The sequence below is a fragment of the Henckelia pumila genome, chromosome 4 (genome assembly GCF_033568475.1).
Source record: "Henckelia pumila isolate YLH828 chromosome 4, ASM3356847v2, whole genome shotgun sequence".
NCBI classification, from domain to species: Eukaryota; Viridiplantae; Streptophyta; class Magnoliopsida; order Lamiales; family Gesneriaceae; genus Henckelia; species Henckelia pumila.
The window spans coordinates 97,666,032-97,676,056 of NC_133123.1; positions in this window are offsets into that span (position 1 = coordinate 97,666,032).

Genomic DNA, 10,025 nt, shown 5'->3' on the forward strand with positions numbered 1-10,025 from the left:
GGCAGAGCTCCGGCCAGAGCGGCAGCAGCCCTAGAAGGGCTGCTGCTCGCGGCCGCATGAAAAGGGAAGTAGGGTTCGGGTTAGGGTTTCAGTGATGGGTCCGGGTTGGGTTTGGTGGTCTGGGTCAAGTCAGTGGGTCATGGGTTATGTTAGTTGGGTCCGGGTCCGGGTCAAGTTAGTCGGGCTCGGGTATTTTTATTTTTAAGTTTTAAGTTTAATTAAATGTTAAATGGGCCTAATTAAATCCCAAAAGTTAATTGGCCTCCATTTAATTATTTTGGGTTAAATTTAATCATTTTTGGGCTTAATTAAATTTAATTAAGTTAGCCCGATAATTTTTATGGGCTTGGGAGCCCATGGAAGTTATTGGGCCAGTCTTTGGGTTTTTGGGCCCATTGGGCCAGATTAAGTTGTTATTGGGCCAAGTATGTGCTAATGGGCTTTAATTAATTTATTGGGCTTAGAAATATGTTAATGGGCTTAAGTATGTTAATGGGTCAGTCTCAGTGTTAATGGGCCAGAATTTAAGAAAATGGTCTTGAGTGTTAGGGTCAGCAGTTCAGTACAAACCATGAGAAATTGCATGTGTCCTAATTATATATTTAATTATTTTATGAATGAAAGTTATTTTAGTATTTATATGTTAGTATAAAAATTAAATTAAATATATATGAAGGACACACATTTTTATTTAAGTACATGCATTCATGGAATAATTTTATGGCATGATTTAATGTTTAAGGTTGAGCAAGAAAATAATTTTATGTTGGAAGTTGAAGTAGTGTGACAATTTAAGGGGGGCAAGCCCCCACATGTTAAGGGCAGTTTACTGTCAATTTAAGGGTAGTTTACTACCAGCAAGAGGTGATTCGTCACCGCCGCATTCGTTGGTTTTAAGAGACTGATCAGTCGAACCATTTAAGTTTAAGGTTACACTATGGATATGACCATGCGATGTTAGAAAAATGTTATGCTCAACAATGTTTATGTATGTATTATATGATTATATTTAAGATCAAGTTTAAGCAAGATTTTAAGTTATGATTCACGTTTTTTAAGCATGCTCATTCATGTATATGTTATGTATTAGTACTTCTGTGATTTAACTTATTTTAAATCCTTGTTATGTTAGCATGTTGGGCCTCTAGGCTCACTACACTTATATGGTGCAGGTGAGTACGTAGAGGAAGATGTAGTACCTACCGGCGGCGAGGACGTATGAGCAAACACGCGGTGATCCCCCGCAGCCGTCGTTTGAGTCATTATGAATATTTTTAAGAATTTAAACTCTGTTATTTATTTATTTCTTTTAAGTCTTTTCAGTGGCAAATTTTAATACTATTTTTATTAAGTAATTTATTGTATGAAAACTTTTAAGTTAATTGTTTTGACAGTATTTTATTTAAGTTTGACTCAGATATTTAAGTATAAAATGTTGCATTTTATTTAAGTTATTTTTAAATTTGTTTATTGTTGTGCATATATGTATGGGCATGTATGTACATTTATTTCACTTAGGATATAAAAAAAATAATAATTTTCCGCATATGTTATTTTAGAAAATTTGGTCGTTTCAATCAAATTCTGACAACTCAACAAAAATCAAAGTTCGAGGATCGTAGCAAAACTTACGTCAAAACGACCCCCTTGTTGCGGTGATCCTGAATCTCAACTCGAAATAAAAATCTAACGGTCGGATTGTGCGAATCAGGTGAAATAAAAGCTTGAAATGTCGTTGGCCATGGCTTCTCTCGATTCTGTACGTACAAAATGGAGAAGGAAGGAGGAGAGGGAGTGATGTGATGGTGAGAAGAGTCAACTTGCAAGATAATATATATAAAATCCATGTTTTGCATTTAGGTCCCTGAAACTCCCAATTTAATTCGATTCAATCCCGACTCAATAAATCTCCAAAATAATTAATAATCAATTCTGTTAATCATGAAAAGTAATTTTAGGGCCTTACATTTAGATATTTCATCCGCAAAATAAAATCTAAAAACAACTCAATATAACAATATAAAACATCAAACCATGTTTTATTAGGTAATAAAAAATACAAGGCAAACAACTCAGGATATTCTGCTCGCATACGGCTCTCTATTTCCCAAGTTGCTTCTTCAACACCTCGGCGTTACCACTGTACCATCACAACAGGTATAGTCTTGTTTCGAAGAACTTTCTCCTTCCTATCTAGCATACGGAGTGGTCATTCAACATACGATAGATCTGGCTCTAGCTGAACATCAGTAGGCTGGATAATATGTGACTCATCAACTATATACTGTCGAAGTAACGACAAGTGAAAAACATCATGTATATTAGAAAAATATGGCGGTAACGCCAAACGATATGCAGCATCTCTGATCTTTTCCAGTATCTGGAAAGGCACAATATAACGAGGTGATAACTTGCCTTTCAAACCGAATCTCATCACCTTCCTGAAAGGTGACACTCGCAGAAAAACATATTCACCAGGCTTGAACTGAAGTGGCCTACGATGAATATTCTCATAACTGGCTTGCCGATCTTGAGCAGCTTTAATCCTCCTTTTGATCAAATTTACATTGTCTACAATCTGCTGCACCAAATCGGGACCCTCAACTTTTCATTATCCTATCTCATCCCATAATAACGGAGTTCGACATCGTCAACCATACAATGCCTCGAAAGGTGCCATATCAATAATACGATGATAACTGTTATTGTAGGCAAATTCAATCAAAGGTAACTGGTCCTGCCAAGATAAACCAAAATCCATGACAGAAGAACGTAACATATCCTCCAACGTACGAATCGTCCGTTCTAACTACCCATCAGTTTCCGTATGATATGCAGTGCTCAAACTAAGAGTGGTACCAACGCCTGCTGAAAACTACCCCAGAAACGTGAGGTAAATCGCGGGTCACTATCATTGACTATGCTCACTGGAATCCCATGAAATCGCACTATCTCCTGGATATATAAACGTGTCATGAAATCATAAGAATACTCCCGATTATAAGGAATGAAATGTGCTGATTTCTTCAAACGGTCAACAACGACCCAGATAGCATCACACTGATGTGAAGTCATAGGTAAGTGGGTGACAAAGTCCATAGTCACGTGCTCCCACTTCCATTCGGGAATCTCAAGATTCTGTAGTAATCCACCTGGTCGTCGATGTTCAGCCTTGACCTGTTGACAAACCAGACATCGAGAAACAAATTGATACACACTCCGCTTCATCCCTTTCAACCAGAATCTGGTTCGCAAGTCCTTATACATCTTCATACTTCTCGGATGAACTGATAATCGGCTCCTGTGAGCTTAAGAGAGAATATCATTCCTGAGCTCCGCAACATCAGGTACAACCACTCGATTCGATAAGCATAATAAACCATCTGCTTGAAAATGGAATCCAGATGTATTAACTCCATTGTCTAGACATGCCAAACGCTGAGTCTTAACATAAGATAGCTGAGCATCTCTGATCCGAGAATACAATACTGGCTCAGATAGAATAGTATACAAACGAATCCCATTCTTCCTTTCTTGTGCTTGAGTGTAAAACTCAGTGAACAACACTCCTGAATCATATGAGATAATTCACTAGTCTGAAGTGCATAAAGTCTGACCTGCCGACTCAAGGCATCAGCAGTAAGATTGGAAAAACCTGGATGATATTTGATTTCACAATTATAATCCTTCAGGAGATCCATCCAGCGTCTCTGTCGCATATTCAACTCTTCCTGAGTGAATTAATACTTCAGACTCTTGTGATCTGTAAATATCTCAAATTTTTTGCCATAAAGATAATGTCTCCAAATCTTTGAGTGCAAATACAATGGCGGCTAACTCGATATGATGCACTGGATAATTATTCTCATGTGTCTTTAACTGTCGAGAAGCATAGGCAATAACATGTTCATGCTATGTCAGAACACATCCTAACCCCTAACCAGGAGAATCATTGTAGACAATATAACATCTTAATCTAGCAGGTAGAGCTAGCACAGGTGCAGTAGTAAGATGTCTACGTAGCTTGTAAAATGACTCCGCACAATACGAGGACCATATGAAGGCAACATCTTTCCGTGTAAGCTGTGTCCAAGGCTTGGCTAACTGTGCAAAATTCTTGATGAACCGACGGTAATAACCCGCTAGTCACAAGAAACTTTGAATCTCAGCAACCGTCGTCGGACGAGACCAGTTCAGCACTGCCTCTATCTTACTTGGATCCACAGATATTCCTTCACTAGAAATCACATGACCGAGAAATACTACCCGATCAAGCAAAAATTCACACTTGCTCAATTTTGCATACAACTGATTCTCTCTTAACGTCTTCAATACAATTCTTTGATGGTGTGCATGCTCATCCTTGTCATGAGAATACACAACAATATCATCAATGAAGACAATGACGAATCTATCCAGATATTCTTGAAATACCTGATTCATCAAATTCATAAAGACTGTCGGTGCATTCGTCAAACCGAATGGCATTACCAGAAATTCATAATGCCCGTATCTGGTTCTAAAAGCAGTCGTAGAAATATCTGAGTCTTGTACCCGCATCTGGTGGTATCCTGATCTCATATCTATCTTGGAGTAGACAGAAGTATCCAGTAGTTGATCGAACAGATAATCAATTCATGGCAAAGGATACTTATTCTTGATGGTGACACGATTCAACTGCCTGTAGTCAATGCATAATCGCATCGATCCATCCTTCTTCTTGATGAACAAAACAGGTGCTCCGCACGGAGAAACACTCGGATTAATATATCCCTTATCAAGAAGATCATGCAACTGATGTTTCAATTCCATCATCTCTGACTGTGCCAGACGATAAGGTGCTTGGGATATAGGCGTAGTTCCTGGTACTAAATCAATACCAAATTCAACCACTCGAACAGGAGGAAAACCAAGAATCTCATCAGGGAATACATCAGAAAACTCGCTGACAATCGATAGCTGATCAATACCTGGACTACTCGTGGACATATCAACTGCATAGATGAGGTAGCCCTCCCCACCTGACTCCAAGACATGATATGCCTTCAGTGCCAAAACGGGTGGCATCGGAGGTCGTGCACCCTCGCCATAAAAAAACCAGCTGTCACCCACATCCGGATGAAACTGTACCAGACGCTGCTAACAATCCATAGTAGCGTGATACAAAGTCAGAATACTATTCCAAAATACAGTCAAAATCTGCCATCGATAAGATCATCAGATTAGCCGATAACACATGACCCTCAAACTCTAGAAGGAAACCCATCACTAGATGCTTAATTACCACCTCCTGCTCCAGCGGAGTAGATACAACTAAATCCAGGTCTAATGATACAAATGGCAATCTATGATTCTTAACAAAACAGTTAGAAATAAAGGAATGCGATGCTCAAGTATCAATTAAAACAAGTACAGGAATACCACATAACAAAAAGGTACCTTCCAACATGCGATCGCTTCCCTCAGTAGCATGTTCCTGAGATAGAGCAAATACCTGCCCTTGAGTCTATGGACGGTAACAAGAAAAACTCTGTGGTGCTGGCTGCTGACGTGGAAAAGTAGAAGCATGAGGTCCAACATGTGATCCCGATCCACTAACAGAACTCATACGCTGAGGACAATCTCTCCGCAGATGTCCCTGCTCACCACAAATATAACAAGCACCAGTAGCCTTCCGACACGAAGTTGCAGGATGCTTCCCACCACAGTGACTGCAAAACTCCTCCTTCTTCTTCTTCTTCCCAAAATGGAATGTACCACGTTAGCCACGAGAACCAGACGAAGTAGCAGTAGAAGAAGACATAGGTCCAGATTGCACAAAATATTAAGCCCTAGGCCCAAGAGATCCACTAGGTTGTCCTAGCATCATCAACAGTGCTTGCTTGTTGCTGTTCTCCACTTGACGGCAAAGGTTTACCAAAGTCTCATAATATGTCGGGTCATCACAGACGACAACTTGTGAATAGATATCTTGTTCAAGCCTTGCAGAAAGATATCATACTTTGACGCATCATTGTCATTGATATGAAGACTGAAAGTTTGCAGATCAAGAAATCGTTGTTGATATTGATCAATAGTCATTGATCCTTGCCTCAGAGTCAGCAACTCCATAAATCGTGTAACGTCCCAAAATTTATTACCAAATTAATTGGAAATTAAAATAATTATTACTGTCAAATGAGTTATAGAGTGTATTTACAAATACACGTGCCAATTAGTCAATGAGTTTGACTATTTCTTGATATCTGGTAATATTAGCATTTTGAGATAATTATTGAGATAATGGAATTAAAAATAATTATTGATGCCAGATAATTTAATTTGAAGAAAATAATCAGTTTGGGTCACTGGTCAAAGCCTAAAATTGACTCAATTTATTTATTGGGAATTAACTGGTCTAGTTGCCGGGTCAAAGTTCGCTATTTCAGATAATTGTAAAAATATGTTAAATTACATATTGGAGAAAAATAACACAAGAGCATTAAAATGGATCAGACCGGGTCATTTTAGGATCAAATTTTATAATATTAAGTGGTACACTCCCTCTCACGCACTAAACACCTAAATCACACACTAAACCCTAACCCCCATTCACGTCCCGCCGCCCGCCGCCTTTCGCCGTTGATTGAGCATGCCATCTTGTAGCTCTCGTCAAGGCGATCACAACCATACCAAGAATCGTGAGTTTTGGTGTCCAATTTGGTGAGCACGACGTCGAGAAAGGGGAGACACAATTCATCATCTTTCTTGCGCGAATCGTCGGATTTCAGGTCGATTCTTGTTATTTTTGTGTTGTTAAAAGGTTCTAGGATGTGTGTAGATTATTTCCCAAGCTTATTTTATCATTTTCAGTCGAAAATCGCATGGATCGGAGCTTAGAGCTCATCGCCGCCGCCGCCTGTAAATCGCCGATTTCGGCCGCCTCGGTGGTTTTCTCCAATTGTGGCTTAGTCCATTAGAATCGTCTCGTCAAGCTCTACAAGCCTGCCAAATTTCAGAATTTTTGGAGTTGTTCTGCGATTTTCCGATGACCGCCGCCGTCTTCTCCGGCGAGCCACCGGCCGTCGACATGCTAACCATTTTCGATCGTCTCGACGTGATAGATCCGAATATCCAAGTTTCGGGTCGAGATTCGAAATCGTTAAGCGGTGAAGTTCGGTAATTTTTGGTCAAAGTTTGACCAGAATTGACCAAAATTGAATTTTGACCATTGTTTTCGCAGATCGGAAGCCCGTTGAGGATAATTAGAGGCAGAAATCAGCAGATTAGGGATTTGATCCAGAATTGGATAATTATGAGATTTTCGAGTCCCGATATGCGCAACCGCAACTGTATAGGTTTTTCGTGCGTTTTAAACGCAAATTCATGTTATACCATTCCTTGCTCACACCGTTTAGATCAGTATATTCACTGTTTGGTTACTAAATTGTGTTGTTGCATTTGTATGTGGATATAATAGCACAAATTTTAACTCATGCATTATTCACGTTTTTATGTATTGTGAATGATTTTTCTGTCATGGCTAGGTCTTAGTTGTTGTTCAATGGATGATGGTTGGATTAGGTCCCTTTGGGTGTTGGTTTAAGATGTCTTGATCTAGTGTCGGCTAGGTGAACAGTTGGATGGTTGTAAGGGTGGTCTATCTAGCGGGCAGCTCGGGCAGGGCTCGGGCAGGTAGGTTGTCCGGGTCGGGTCAAGTGAATTAGGGTCATATGTATGGGTCTGGGCCGGATATTTTATTTAGGAGTCCAAGTGTTTGGTTTATCCATTGGGCCAAGTTTGTTATTGGGCCTAAGATGTTTATTTGACTTTATTTATTTATTGGGTCTAAGATGTTTATTGGGCTTAATCTATTTATTGGGCTTGAGTTGTTTATTTGAGTTAAAATGTTATTTGGGCTTGAATGAATTGATTTAGTTATTGAGTCAAGCTTATTGGGCTTAAGATAGTTATTGGGGGCTTAATTTATTAATTGGGCTAAATTCGTTAATGGGCCTAAGTTGTTTAATTTATTTGGTTGAGCTAAATTCTATGTCGGTCTAAGTACTATTGGGCCAATCTAAGTCTGATTTGGGTCATTTTAAGTGTTATTGAGCTAGTCTAAGTATTTTTGGGCCAATATAAATGTTAATGAGTCGGTCTAAGTTTATGTGCTTTAGTTAAGGGGCAACAACTCGAACTAGCCAGTGGCAAACAAAATAGTCTGTAAATATATATTTAATTGATGTATATGTATATTTTCATATAAATATTATTTTTATTATGAAAAATGAATTAAATATATATTTACGAGCAAAATTTTAAGAAAATGATATTTATAAGTTCATGATTCATGCATGTATTTAACGATGAGATAACGGGCATGTAAAGAAAATATTTTTGGAAAGTTGAAGTGATTTATGACAAACACGGGATTGGAGGTCGGGATACCGGGCCCGATGACCTTTTCACTTACGATTATGAGCCTATGGATCCCCAAAGGTTGGGTGAAGTGGCATAGGTGAAAGAGTGGGTGCCCGGTGAGCCAACTTGTGGCTAAGGGCTTTGATGACTCTATGTATAAACAATCTTTTTGTTTAATATAATTTACACTTTTATAAAGGCGTTGACTTTATCTTTCTTCATATTGTTATATTGTGATATACTATTGTTGTTTAGATGAAGACCTTGAATATACTATAGTGTATGTAAGATGTGGTGGCACATGGGGATGGCTATCATGAAACACATCTTATAGTCACTGTATATTCTAAACAGTTCCTAGTGTAACACCCGGAAATTTCAACACGTGAATTCGCATGCATAATTAGGGAAATTAATTATTTAAAAATTTATATTTGGGTTAAATGACATTTATGTGAATTATATGCATGATTTAAATTTATTTTAGCACTTAACCCGCAATTATGGTATTTTTTTAGATTTTTAAGGAATTATTGGTTTTGATCGCGTAGACGGGACCGTGGACGGACGAGATACCAAAATATTTAGCCAAAATTATTTTATGAGTTTTGCGAGCCTTAAAATATTATTTTAAGATATTTTGTCAAGAAAATTTTAGTATTTAATTATATGTTAATTTAAGAATTGATTTTTGGCCAAAATAATTCATTTTAATGACTTTTATTAATATTTAAAAATTCCTTAAGTCTAAATTTCGGGATTTGAGTTTTGTATCAGATTTCTTTTATTATTAGGAGTTTTAAATAAAGTTTTTTTAGTATATTATCTAAATACTATTTATTTTAATTATTAACCTATTATTTTTTTAAAACTAAAAACCTAAACCTACCCTACACCCCAACCCCATCAGCCGACATCTTCCTTCTCCCACCCCATTCTCACGATTCCAGTAGATTTCAACAGCCTCCATAACCAAAACTTGGAGGTTTTTGGTTTGGTTTAAAGATCCGTTCGTCCCGGACATCGTACACGCATCAAGCATCTTATTTCAATCGAAAACTCGGTGAAAGGCATGTCTATTCCTTCGTTTGAACACCATATACGCTACTATTCACGCATGATGATTTATTTCAGATTTCTAGCATGAACTTTTCGAATTTAGGCAGTGTATGAATATTTTGATGCATATGTTGATATTTCTTGCCATGACTCACGCCTTTTTCTGACATGGATCGGTCCAGTGCTGTTGAGGGTTGGGTCAAGGGTCTGTTAGTGTCCTTAAGGTCGAACCATGGCAGGGCTAGGGTCTGAGTTGGGCTAGGCCGAACAAGTTGAAGGCTGGTAGTGCAGATTCGGCCGACTCTAAGGCAGCAGGGAAGGGGCTCAGTTCCTCCTTTCATGGACTGCATGGTGTCGGGTTTTGGGTCTGGTTCAGACCGCCCAGACGTGGGCTACGTCTGGGCGGTGGTGCTCCGGCCAGGGGTGGCCGGAGCAGGGCAGCAGCAGCCATGGATTAGCTGCTGCTCGCCCAGCCGAGGAAGGAGGGGAGGGTCTACGGGTTGGGAGTTGGGTTTGGGTTCTGGGTGGTTTCGGGTCGGGTCAGGGTAGTGGGTCGGGTCAGT